Source organism: Erythranthe guttata, chromosome 5 (assembly GCF_056151865.1).
Source record: "Erythranthe guttata isolate IM_541 chromosome 5, IM_541, whole genome shotgun sequence".
NCBI classification, from domain to species: Eukaryota; Viridiplantae; Streptophyta; class Magnoliopsida; order Lamiales; family Phrymaceae; genus Erythranthe; species Erythranthe guttata.
Genome location: NC_142537.1, coordinates 15,375,662 through 15,391,110, shown reverse-complemented (window position 1 = coordinate 15,391,110; position 15,449 = coordinate 15,375,662). Strand labels below are relative to the sequence as shown.

Here is a 15,449-nt window from a genome sequence, read left to right as displayed (position 1 = left end):
TGAAATACATGCATTTCATGACTTTGTGTATAATAAACATAATAATAAAATACATGTGATGAATGATTTTTTACAAGAAAATAAATAAGATAAATAAAACGGCTAGCTATGTCATAAAACATTATACGTAGAGTACGATTGTATCCGAGTCCTCTCATGCAGGTATTGACGGTTGATCGTATTAATATTCAAGATAAAATCAAATGACTTCGGTGGTGCTTCAATCTTGAGACACGATCATAGGAAGACAAGAGAGCAAAACCTAATATCGGTTGAAAAGAAAAACGAAAACTAATCTCTATTGCCCCAAAGTATTATAGAGAAAATACGAAGATGATGAATACCTGGAGTTTTTGAATAGAAACAAGATTCATGGGATTTGATCTAGATTCAATTTGCTTCAACGAATGATTAAATTTTTCGCAATATTGTAGAGATTACATTTCATTTTTTTTTTCAACCAAACCTTTTTTTTAAGTAATACCATATTAGTAATATTGCTAATAACATTATCAAATGAGATTAAAAAACTTTATTTGTTAACTAATAATATTCTTATAATATTTGTTCAAGCAAAATATCAATATTGTGTGTTGTGTGATGTTCTTCAAAAATATACATAAATTTATTCTTATGAAGACACCCCAAGGGCATGATTGGTATGAATTAATGGAATAAATTATGAGTGGAATGCTAGGGATATTGTTATTTCCATGTTTGGGCGCGATCATACCAGCATTAATGCATTGGATTCCATCTGAACTCCGAAGTGAAGTGTGTTTGTGCGAGAATAGTACTAGGATAGATGAATTTCTGGGAAGTCCTCGTATTGCACCCCACCCCTCCTTTTTTTCTCTTTTCAATTCTTATCAAGCTAAGGGAGAGGGTCCTGGAGGTGCGGGATTTCGCCTTCTGGTACAAATAATAAAAAAACGAATGAAATAATAAATTTTTGACTGATTCGAGTTTCACATTTGATAATTAAAAAATAATTATAATTTTAATAACTAATATTCAATGATAATATTATCAAATAGTTATTATTATATATGGTAAAAAAGATTAACTATTATAATTTTAAAGTCAATTTCTTATTCAATTACTTTATACTAGTAATTCACCCGTGCGATGCACGGGATCAATTATTTTTTTAACACTATTTTGGATAAAATAAAACGAACGAAAACTTTGAACAGTTGACATACATGTAAATATTACCCAAAAAAATGTTTTATTGAATCAAAATATACATTTATTTGTGATTTACCTTCATATTCGCTGAAAATCTTTCGTGCACACAACATTGCTCGTAAAGTTAGTTATATCGCCCGATTCTGAGTTGATAAATATATTTTATCTCAAATCTACTTTTAACTCTGGACATTGCAGCGTACAATTGCATATGCCACCCTAATATTGACACTAATATTACATTAACAACAACTACTAATACTAATACTAAAACCAACATTGATAATACTAATATCAATACTAATATTAATACTAAAACCAACACTAATAATACGAATATTAATACTAATCATAGTCTTAATTACGATGATTAATACCAATAGTCTAATACTAATATTAATATCAACCCTACTATATATTAACCAACCCTCAATAGGAGAGTAGGTACCTAGCATTTACCAATAGGGTTAAGGTCTAGGGTTCGAGTCCCCCCTCCCCTACTTCCCCTTGTAATGGACTTGAGTTTACTAAAAAAAAAAACAAAAAAATCAACACTACTATTAAGTATTAACAATAATACGCCAATTCTAATACGAATATTTAATGTTTAAACTAATACGCCAATACTAATACGAACACTAATACTCATACTAATATCATACTAATATTAAGACTAATGCTAATACGCCAAGACATATACTAATACTCATACTAATACTATTATTAATACTAATAATGATAATATATATATAATCTGAATATTAAAAAATGTTAAAACAATATTGTAGTTTTAATTGTCATGTACTAATTTAAGAAGATAAATAATCAAATATAATTAAATTAAAAAAAAATATAAATATTCAAATTTTATACAGATATTGCAAAATGTTTAAAATAATTAAAACGAAATGAATATATTTTTTCAAATCATTGCAAATACACTAAAATTTCATAAATTATTCGAATGTATATTTAAATTACAAAACTATTAACATAACTATTTAATTAAAAAAATAAATAAAAATAATACTAAAAAAAATCAAAATATTACATTTTTCGGAAAATTATATTATATTTTGAAATAATATATATATATATATATATATATATATATATATATATATATATATATATGTATGTATACATGTGGTAAATATTTAAATGAGTGTAGAAATGTTAAATATGTAAGAACTTAAATACGTACCAAAATTAAAATGTCAACTAATTAATTGAGGAATACACTTAATCAATTGAACTTCAACTAAGCAATTTGGAAATTTGACATAGACATTTGCCACATTTCTTTCATAGATGGCATATTAGGTCCTTTTTTTATATTATATATAGATGGTAAATACAATTTTATTTACAATAGTAATAAAAATAAACAAATAAATATGATCCAAATTTATTGAAATAAAATTATGGAAACTAATATGAATGTACAAATTCATAATAATATATGTACATATGAATAAAATAGATAAAAATAAGCATTATTAATGGCCACAAAAATTAATATTTTTACAAAAATATGTAAACGCTAAATAATCTATTACATGCTTGCAATCATCTCATATATAATCAAAAGATGGAAATGCATAACTATTTTTTTTCTAAATCCATCCTTAAAATATACACGGATCACATTTATGCGTACTATACAACGTCGCATGACTTCTCTTTTGCTTATGTCGTCGCGTATAACACAAACGATGATATCCATGGATCTGCAAACTCAAAAAAGAAAAACAAAACAAACATAAGTTAGATTGTTATATGTACACACATATAATAAATGAATAACATCCTAAATATTCAACGACAAATAAATGCTTCAAGCGAGCACATCGATAAATACTAATTGCATTATGAATTTACAAAACAAAAGGAATAAAAAAAATTTAGATGAGGACCTTAGTTTAGCATGATTATAACAAAATATGTAGATGAAGAGAGCGATGAATGAATTGGGGTTGAGATTGGGAGTATTTATACTTAATTTTCACACACTAAATAAGTATATAAAACAATTTTAAGGAAATCGTATATTGTTTATATTAGTTAATGTATACATAAATTACTAAAACATGTATACACATATATTTCACCAGAATTGGACATAATTAAAATAACTGATGTGCTAAATCACACAGTAATTTTACCAAATCATACACACAATTGAAAAATTCTCTCTCTCTAAAATCTCATCTTCTCCTTCCCCACCCTTCTTCTTTTTCCCTATTTTTTTCACAAAATCACACACTAAAAACGTCCATATCATTCCAAGTTCGAATTTGAGAAAAATCTTCATGTGTTCAAACTAAAATAAAGTTGGAATTTGAGAAAAAAATTTGAATTGATATGAATATAGATATAATGAAATTAAAAAATATTAAATAAACCTAAACTCACTTTTTATGATTATTCTCGTGAAACGAATTTTGAGTGACTTGGAAAAAATCATCATAGAAAAAAGTTAGAGAGAGTATAAGGAGAGAGAGATTTTTTTTTAATTTATGTGTGGGATTTAGTAAATTTTAGTGTGGGATTTACCATGCCGCTTAAAATAAATGTAAATTGATTTCATAAAATAAAAAATAGACATGATTGACAACAAATCCGGTGATTGATTTTATTTGATGCAAATTCAAATAACTTATTAATAATAAATAATTTACGGTCTAACTTTACATAAATTAAAATTAATTATGGTGATATTATTTCCATAAGTTATAATATATAATAGATATGATATTGATGATATATATGTATATATAGATATGTATGTATAAATGATATAGATAATAAATGCATATCAGAATTTTAATAAAAATCATAATATATGAAATATACACACAATTTTTTTATATTTTTTTATTTTTTCGTATTATAGTAATAAAAATATAAATTTCATAATATATTAACCAAAAAAATAATTAAATTTTAAAATTTAAAAATCCAAGTGCATAAATATACCATATTTGAAAAAGGAATTAAAATAAATCCAAATTAATATGATTGATATAATCGATATCAATCAATGATATAGTTTATATATAATTATTTCCATGTATATTGTTAAATTAATTTATTAATCTATAAATTTGAATTATTAATTAATATATTAACTAAAATTAGAAAACATTATATATATATATATATATATATATATATATATATATATATATATATATATATATATATATATATATATATATATATATATATATATATATATATATATATATATATGAATTTCATGTATAATGATATTTGAATATATTAATAAAATATATATTTATTATATTTAATTTGATTATGATTAATTAAAATATATCTATATCTATTTCTAGTTTATTAGTGTCAAAATTTTTTTTTTGTGTTGATCATGTCCGAGATGGCCGGTTATAAAGAAGAAAGAATTGAGCAGCGTAGGATGTCGTCAATGGCAAAACGATTCCAGGAACTCCAAGATCGGATGGAAGGAATTGTTACCCAACTAAAGGAACTAAACAAAGATCAACATGTTCGAGGGCCATACCTACGACGTGATGTTCACCAACCAGTTCTACCTCATCGTGATAAGGAGGTTTATGGTGATGTAAGATATGGTGTGACTGCAGCAACACCAAGAGATGTTTATTTGCCGCGAGGGGCTCAGTTCGATCGACCAAGACGAGGTTATTCCGATTATTACGAGCGAGAGTTAGATGATTATCCTAGATCAAGTAAGTACTCAGTTTATTCATCCTATGCTACTGAGTTAAAAGAAAGGAGATCGTCGAGTCGAAAATCACGGTGGAACTATTCATCAAACCGAGATAGGGAATCAATATCGAGAGAGGCCACGTTCGATCATCCATATGAGACTAAAGAAAGAGGTTATTATTCTTCTCAATCTCGTTCAATTCATGATACTAAATGTTTTTGGTGTTTGGGTTTTGGTCATGTCGCTTCAGATTGTTTGGATAAGCCATTCATGAATTTGCGGTCGGACTACGAGGAATTGAAGAGAAAGGGTGATTCTTTATCGCCACTTGAAAAGGAAGATATTCGTCAAGCTTTTGAGAATCAGAACATTGTAGGCGATTCAGCAAGTGATAAACTGCTGCTTGACGAAAAGTTAAGTGAGAATGTTGAGGTCGAGTCCAAGGGGGAAGAAAATTGCAAACCCGCACCACCACTTGAAGAAAAAGAAGGTTCGGATTCGAGGACGAATCCTTTTGAAGAGGTGGAGAATGATATGATCCAGCCATGCATCGAGATTAATGCCGAGCTGACCAAAGTGCACACTCTCAGTGTGAATGTTGATGAGATGGCGGTGCCTAGAGAGATGCTTCATCCATTCTCTATACAGAGGTTGGACGCATTGGGAATTCGAGCTGCAAAATATCCATGTTCGTACACATTTCAATGGCTGCTAGATAGTGTGTTTGGCGATGTGGTGCAGAGATGTGTAAGTTTGGTACCAAACAGAGAGATCGATCTTGTTTATACTCCTTGTGATATTTGTCCGGATTCGAGGACGAATCCTTTTAAAGAGGGGGAGAATGATACGATCCGCACAAGGTACAAGACAAAGGATTGGAAGAAGAGAAAGCGAGTGAGATTAATGGAGACGTTCGTGTTGGGATTGAAGAATAAAGGCTTGAATCAGGCCTTTGAAGAGTCCGTGGTTTGGAATTGGAAGAAAAGAAAGAGAAGAATTCGTTGGACAAGTCGAATTCCATGCATCCGAGATTCTTGCCTATTCTGTCATAGTTTACCATTCGAGTTATAACTCTCGCATCTGAAGTCCGTTTAAGCTGATTCAAAATGATTCGGAAAGCTAACTGAAAGATCTACAACTTTCATGTTTTGAGCGAAGAGATATTCGAAGTGGAACAGTGTCGAAATTGAGCTTTAATTGCATGCACGTGCACAGCCCAATGTCGCGAGTTAAGAAGGGTGATCGAGAAGTCGACTTGAAGATCAAGTTATCTAATTTATTTATGCACGTTTTTAATTTAGTATTTATTATGTTTTTATTATTTTAGAGTCTTTTATGGTTAGGATTTGCTTATTTATTTATTTCCTTATTATAGTTTAGGTAGGAGTCCTCTTCCTTGTGAAAAAGGAGTCTTTTTAGACCTTATAAATAGGTCGCCAATTTGGCTTATTTATCGGACGAATTTTGATGATTTAATTGAGAATATTCTCTTTGGTTCTTTAAGAACTCTTCGAACATATCGGTGGATTCCGTTTGATATATATATATATATATATATAGATATATATTAGTTTTTATATATATTAAATTATATATTCAAATGAAAAAATTATGAAATGTATATTAATTTATTAATATATTCATTTTATACAGATATCCCAATTTGTTTTTTATTGAATGGATATTCGAATCTTTCAAAATATTGAAAATAAAAAAAAACAATTGTATTACTTTATTTTTAATATTTTAATATTAAAAAATATTTTTTTTCTGAAAATAATTTAAATATTCGTAAAAAAAATTGAGTATCATGAATTTTTTCAATAAATGTATTTTGAAATACTGAAAATATAAATAAGATTTTTTTTATTTCGAATTTATAAAATATTAATTTTGGAAATAATATATATACATGTGGTAATTGTTTAAATGAGTGTATAAATGTTAAATAGGAAATAACTTAAATACATACCAAAATAAAATTGACAACTCACCATATGAAGAATCGAGCTTATCGCCCGCATGGGTGTAGCTCAACTGGTTCCGGAGGTGGTAAGTTGGTGCAAGGTCCTAGGATCGAATCCTGGCAGCCGCAGTGTGGGAATTTCAACTCCAAATGAGGGTTGGTTCCTTGTGGGCACCAGGTCCGGGTCCGCTATCTTAACGGGCCGTTGAGTTACCATGATTTACATCCTCCATCAATCCTTGTCGGGCCAAGGGATGGGGGCCCTGGGGGCGAGGGATTCGCCTTTTGGTGCAAGAATCGAGCTTATCAATTAAACTTCAACTAAGCAATTTTGATAAATGACATCATCATTTGCCACATGTCAATCATTGAGGGCATAAATCCTCTTTTTATATTAGATATAGATAGATTATGAATAAATATATTCAAAATTTCAAATATCTTAACATTGAAAAAAATATATAACTATAATTTTCTTGTCAATAATATTATTTTGTTTATTGATGGAGAATGATTAATACCATGGGAGGAGAAGGAATGGCTATTCTAATATAAATCTAATTTTTTTTCTAATACAAATTGTTAAATTCTTATACATAATATTTTTCAAATAAAAAAAATGGTAAAATACATTTTGCACGTACATACTATTGAAAATATCGCATTCACCTCTGTAGTATCAAAAACAGTAAAATTCCCCTAAGTCAGTTATTCTGTAAATATCGCATTCACCTCTGTAGTATCAAAAACAGTAAAATTCCCCTAAGTCAGTTATTCTGTCAGTTAAAGTTGATGTGGCATTTTGACAGCACAAATTTCAATTTTTGGACATTTGTACCCCTTACCATATATATATATATATTATCCCTTCTAATTCAAATCATTAAAAAAATTATTAGCAAGAGAATTATAAATTATAGAAAACAAATTTAAAACTGGAAAATTCAAGTTTCAATTATTGATGTAGAAAACTATTTTAAATATCATGTATTACAATTGGTAAAATAATTATAAAAAAAAATGAAAATATATTGCAATATAAAAGTAATATAAAATTATAAGAAAAATAAAGTAAGCTTTGCTTTTGCATAAACATGGCTAAAATCTGAAAAAACAATAATATTATATTTCATAAATTACTTCAAATGAAAAATTCATAAATACTGGAGAGGAACAAATCGTCCCTGAGCTCTATGATGGGTGTTTTGTAAAACTAAAATGATTGTATCAAAAAAATTCTCTGGGTATGCACGGTCGATCCTCACGCTCAACTCGAGTATAACACGCACTGTAAAAACCAAGCGAAACCACTTGATCGGAGTAATCCGAACTAAAACCATCTCAGGATGAGAACATTTCGATCAGATAACTGCTTCGACGCAGCCCACTTTCAATGACCATATCCAAACGACGTTGTAGTGATGAGACATAACCAGATCAAAATCCAAGTTCATCCCACATATCCCATCCAAAAACCCGATTCACTCTTCTGATTTAGGCAACTCATTTTTGTCATGAGACCGTCGACGCGACAATTTCTGCTGGTGTTGTACGCTCAATTTCCGTGATCGGCGGCACAAAAGTTTGAGATCCCTGAGAATGTCGTTTCTTTGGATTTTGAGAACGTCGTTTCTTATAATTTGCTATGGCTAAATCGAATTTTCCATGGCTAGATCAAATGAATGTCGTTTATTTGGTTGATTTCACAAATGAAATTCTACTCTTATATATAGTATTGTGCCTCCCTAATTGATGGCAAGATTGATTTAATTATACGATTGTGAGTGACTCTACAAATCATTTCATATTCTACTTGCATTCTAGAATGTAAGTATAATTAAGAGGTTTCTAAAAATCTTTACAACTTGTATTTCTCTCTCGTGCTTCACTCAATAACCCCTTCAACTGTTCTCATACCAATTTATGATTCTTAACCCACATATCAACCCCTTATATTTTAGTAATGAGAAGGGGACCATACTCTAACCGATGAATATAACAACTTCAAAAGGTGTTTTCTTAATGGTTGAATGGAGGTGGTGTTATACCACCCCAAGGCAACCCAAACACTCCACTTCTTCGAGAATTGCCACACATACATCTTAAATAATTCTCCAGACGTTGGTTGACTCTATCAGTATGCCCATCAATTTGAAGATGGTTAGCGCTATTGAGCTGTACGTTGTCGCACACCTAAAGTTTGCATTAGCTCCTTCCAAAATAAGCTGGTGAAGATTGGGTCCCTATCGTAAATAATAAAACTAAGGATCTCATGTAGCTTATAAGTTTCAGTAAGAAAGACTTAAGCTAGAGCAGAAGCACTTATGGGGTGACCGAGAGCTATGAAATGTGCATATCTAGTAATTATGTCCGTTACTACCCATATCACCTCCTTCCCTTGTGACTTTGGTAGATGAACAATGAAATCCATGTAAATGGAAGATCATTCTAGGACATTATGGGGTTTTCACATGTTCATGCTTGTTGATCTGGCAAGCATGGCATTGTGAGACCATCTCCTTAACTTGTTGCCTCAATCCTATCCATAGTTAATTTCATCTTATTTATCATAAAATTTAACATTTTGATACTGATCAAACTAATTAAGTATGTATCTAATAAATATGAATTTGGTGAAAAACTGATAAAGAATATAGAAGAAGTGAAGAACAAAGTAGGGAGAATATGTAATATGTTATCTCATATCTTCAAGCGTCCAAAATACAATACATTGCACTTAATTTATAGATGTAGAAAAGTTATTCAAAGGTCATGAGTTACAAGACCTTAATGATGAATAGAGGTAGAAAAGCTAGTCAAAGACCACATTTTTAGTTATGTCATTAAGTTCGGATATCAATATTACTATCTGAGTAAGTAATTTAACTGTATGAGACAGCAATATTACTGTCTGAGACAGTAATTTTATTGTATTAATTAATTTTATCGTCTTGGTCTGGAATTTTTGCTGTCTTCCACCGTAATATTACCGTCCCAGACCATAGTATTACTGTCTTATGCAATATTATTATTGTTTGGGACAATGATATTAGTAATATTATTGTTCAGGAGAGCAATATTCATAATATTACTGTTCAGACAGTAATATTGGTGTTTTGGACAGTAATATTAGTAATACTATTGTTTAGGACAGTAATATTACTCAATATTAGTAATATTACTGTTTTGACTTTCAATATTACTATCTCAAACAATAATTTTGTTGTTAAAACGGTAATTTGGAGAGAAAAAACGTTAAAAAAAAAAAAATCAAGGCCGGAGAATTGTGCGGTCAACGGCGGAATCTGGCTGGAAAAAAAAAAGAAAAATAATTATTTTCTGAAAAAGCAATAGTTTTTTAAAAAAATGTGAACATGGGGTTAATGTGATATATTTGTTCAAATTCGGGTCAATGTACAATATTGATGAAGTTAAAGTATAATTGATGGAATTAATGTTGTATTATGAAGGGTATATTAGACAAAAGACATGCGGATACGTTTGTTCGCAAGAATGTTATTTGTCTTGACTGCATTTAAGTTCATTTTCATGGACCTGTTTACCCACAATTAAGGCAAATTTAATGTATGACAAAATTACCCCCAATCCTTTAATTACAATTCATAATTGTAACTCCAATTTAACTACAAAATTCAATTTTGACTTTTTCTTTTTTAATTTTTTATTATAACTTTTTTTTTTTGCTCCACCGCTTGCGAGCGGTTTGAAATTTTTTATCGACTTTTTTTTTTACGTTGGCCGCTGAACGTTGACAATATTGTACTGTCGTTGATAATAATTATAATACCTTTGACAATACAATTACTGTAAACAGAATAATATTATTATCAATTACATCAATATTATTATTTTTTGGTTTTTTTATTTTGTTTGTTTTATTGACTGGTCAACATAATAAAATTATTGTCTACTATTGTAATATTACTGTAAACACAATAATATTATTGTGGTTGACGGTAATATTACTATCGTTGCAGTAATATTACTGTGGTTGACTGCCGGAGACCGGAGGCCGACATTAACCACCGGTCAGCGACAACCAAAAAAAAATCAACGTGGGAAACCGGCGGTCACCGTCGATCAATGACGGTGGCGGACGAAATTGTTGTCTAATTAAGTTATGGGTTAAAATTGTATAACTGATAAAATTTGAGGTCAAATTGAGGTTAGATTGAATTAAATGATAAAATTGAAGCATATTAAAATGCAAGAGGGTATTTTAGTCTTTTACACATCTTTGAACATTGTCTAGATTTTTTTTAAAAGAGTTTTTTATGTAGACCATTTTATGAAAAAGTAGCCCATAATGGCTTATTTGTAACACATCCTTGCTTTTATTTAAACTAGATTTTTGGCTCGTGCGATGCACGAGATTGAAGTAAAATTAATACAAAGTAAAGTTCAATTTAAACGAAAAAATTGAAATTTTAATTCATTTTGATATTTTGCTATATATATTGATTATAATTCCCCATCCATAAATCTTTTTTTGCCATATTTATTAATTGAACTTTATATTTATTATGTAATATGGGTTGTATATTTATCTTACCTCAGTTTATGTTGAAGTTTGACGAATCTTTTTCTTTATCACCTATAACGGGCTTCAATAAATTTACTGTAAATCAATGATGTCATTAAATCTCAAGAGTTTATGAGGAACAACTTTACTTTTATTAATAAGATAAGAACCAAATATTTTTGTAAACAATTAAATAATTTTTCAATCAAATTAATATTAAGTAAAAATGACAATTTTGGTGAGAAAAAAATACGTAAATTTGGGGCGAAAAAGTCTGGATACTTAACGGATTTTATTAAACTTGATTATATTAAATATATTAAAACAATAAAATTGATTAATTAAATAAATGACAATTATAAATCATAACTATCAGACGAGTGGGAAAATTTTCATAGGGTTTAGCAGGAACAACCTTACCTTTATTAATAAGAGAGCAATTTTACTTTTATCAATAAGTTTTATAATCATAGTCGAGTTTATTAAATAGTAATTGGAACAATTAAATATATTTACTTGTCCTTGTAGTCCAACACTTCCTTCAAATCCGGATTGATCAATAAGTTTGACACATTCAGAGCATTCGATAAACCCGTTTTTCCTAATTTTTATGTGGGTGTGAAATAATCAATAATATAATATTACAAAATAAAATAAAACAATTATGGCTGATCTAGGGTTCGGGGTTAAAAAATACTTAAATAAGTCTTGGTCCTAAAAAATTGAAGGATGGCCATAATAGATCCATTGTGATCATCTTTGAGAACATATGCATCCATTCTTTCGGCAAAAGCTTCCCACAAAGTGCATCTAATAGTATTTTTCCTGAAAATTAAGTAAATTGTTATGAATAACCTTAAGAGATCATCACACAACGATCTATATTTTAAAATTGTAATATTTTAAATACTCTAAATCTTGGACGACAATCTCCGAAAGCTTGCTTTTCTTGTCCTTGTCCTTTATATTGATCTCCTTTATAGGGTCTTTCTCAACCACGTGGCCAATTATACAATTAGCAAGTCAAAGGAAAACACATCAACATTTAATAATATAATCAATATAAAATTAGTAGACTAATATGAGTAGTTACATACCAAACAGTAAGCTCTCATCCATATTCTGTTTGATTGTGTTATTTTAATATATTACTCTTTTCTTATTGTTTACTAAGGAAACTATTAAAAAATATATATATAATTTTCTCAAAATTTGCTTAGGACCCCAAAAGTTACCGGACTCGCGCACCGGCCTTGCCCAGAACCATCCGGTTCTAAAAACTTAAACCCATTACCCGATTCAAAACCATTTAGCTGACCTACACGCACCCCAAACGGGTCAGTTCCGGTTCAAGACTCAGCAAACCCGTTCCAATTCCTAGGATTGAGCATGATACTTAGGGCCCACTCCGTATGACGTAACACGTTTTCAGTTGTGGTACAGCAGTTTTCCTTGTTTTGGTTGAAAAAAAAAACGGCTGCTTTTTCCTATTTAACATTCAATGACCACTGTAATTGGTTTGGTTTGTCGTACAGGGATTGGTATATTATCACTTTTGTACCTGTTTTATCCCATTCAAACTCTACATTATAAAGCAAGATGATCATAATATGTGATTTTTAGCTTGTATATATCAGTTTGTGGTGCATCGGAAACTGTATTTTTACACAAAACGAGTACAAACTAGAGCACATTTCACAGAATCTAGATGATTATGTTGAATTTGGCACCATAAGGGTGGAGGTGTAAGAAAAAATCATAGTTGAGGGGGGTAGATGTAATTATCCAAACAAGAGGGGGGTTTTTGTAATTTACCCTATATATATATATATATATATATATATATATATATATATATATATATATATATATTTTCTTTCTTTTTTTATCATATATTATATTAATTTTTTATTAATATACACACGTTAGTAATTGCACATATATTATTATTATTATTATTATTATTATTATTATTATTATTATTATTATTTATTTATTTATTGGTTTTAAAAGTCACAGCAAAAGTCGAGAATTACTCCCACAGTTCACTCAAAGATGAAAGATTCTTATCCTCCCATACACACACACACACACTGTGTGAGAAACAAGAATTTGCTGGCGAGGGGAAAGGCGGCTGCTTTTTTATAGAATAATTACAAAAGTTTGTTTTATTTTCTCTCTCTAGAAAAGAACAAAGAAAAGGGAGAGAGAGAGAAAGAGAGATTTCCGTTTGTTTACCGAGAAAATGGGGAGAAAGAAGATGGAAATTAAGCGAATCGAGGATAACATTGCTAGAATGATTTGTTTTTGGAAAAGAAGAAATGGTCTGATTAAGAAAGCCAAGGAATTATCTGTTCTTTGCGATGTCGACGTGACCTCCATTATCTTCTCCAAGAGAGGGAAGCTCTACGAGTATTGTAGCGCCTATAGGTAATTAACCCTAGTTCACAAATTCCTAATTTTTTTCTTTTATTTAATTATTTGAATTCTCTTTTCGGTTACATACATAGAGTTGAAATTGTTGGTTGGTGGGAATTTCAAAACCCTAGTTCACAAATTCCTAAAATAGAACTTTTTGAGATATTTTGATGACCACTTTACAATCTTTTAAAGCAACTTCAATAGAGAGAATTAATAAGAGGATCGGATAATAAAATAACTATTTCGGTACTTGAAAATTCAAAAGTACTCCTCTAATGGTGGAGGAATTTAAGGCGCGAAATTGCACCCAGAAAAAGAGAAGACTCAAATATTCCTTAAAAATTGCTCTTGCAATTTCAATATGATTTAAAAAAAAAAAGACATCTCAGCATATTACAAACATAAAGAGATAATAATTTGTTTGATAAGGAGCACATAGAATTTGTTTTGAAGTATTAAAGTATTACATCAAACATCAATTAAGTCTTTGATACTTCATTTTGATATCCCCTCCCATTGAAGTTGCTCTCAGGTTCTCAATTTTCTTTGTTTATCTATAATAATAATAATAATAATAATAATAATAATAATAATAATAATAATAATAATAATAATAATAATAATAATAATAATAATAATAATAATAATAATAATAATAATAATAATAATAATATATTTTAATTTTATTATATTTTTTCAGAAACGTAGCAAATTGAAAATGGGTTGATGGAATTTTATCGGCTGATGTTCCGATAACTTTTGTGCATCCCATAAAGTTCAGTCTAAACTTATGTGTTGTTGCTCTGAAGGCTCCATTTAAATCAATCACAAAGAAATTCTTTACAAATATAGCTGGTGCCTTCTTTTATCAACTCTTGATACCTACGAATGAGTATTTTTTTTTTATGTTAGCATGAATCCGCACACCCTGAGATAAATGTCAGAAGGATAATTATGTTTTGAATACTCGAAACATAAATATATAAAAAATATACATAATCAAAATTATAAAAGGACATTCACCTCCTCGTCAATAAAAACCATTTCGATGCCAGCATTCTCTTTCGGTTCCACTTATCTGGTACGAATCACGGACGTAAGATCCGAACCAATATTTTTCAATCAGCCTTTTTGCCCGAAACAATTTCATGAATGAAGGACGTGCTCGTAATCATGTTTGCTATTTCTGATAAAGAATAAAAATAAATATTACAAAAAAGAATTAAATTATTATAAAGAACACAAAAAAAATATAAAAAAGGAAATTAAATTGTGATATAGAACACAAAAAATATTATAAAAAAGAAGAAGAAATTAATCTAATACTTTGGAAGAATCAGACAAAGAAAGAGGAATTGTACATTAATCCGGCAAAAAATATTTAAAAAAAAATTGTATTCTGATAAAGAATACAAAAAAATGTTAAAAAAATATTGAATCTAAATTATCCGAAGAATGGAGATGAGATGATATCTAGCGCAGTAGAACGATCTATGCCCCTATTGTTTTTAGAATGGAGAAAAATAAAAAAAAATTGAACAAATTAAATGATACATAGGGTTTTGGAAAACTCCAGATATATAAACATTAACAAACTCATCATATTGTGTTACTTC

The 15,449-nt window shown here is 29.2% G+C and overlaps 1 pseudogene; it reads left to right on the top strand.

The window, feature by feature from the left end:
• The first annotated feature begins 719 nt into the window (after nucleotides 1-719).
• LOC148770739 (5S ribosomal RNA) lies at nucleotides 720-838 on the top strand (annotated as a pseudogene).
• The last annotated feature ends 14,611 nt before the right edge of the window (nucleotides 839-15,449 follow it).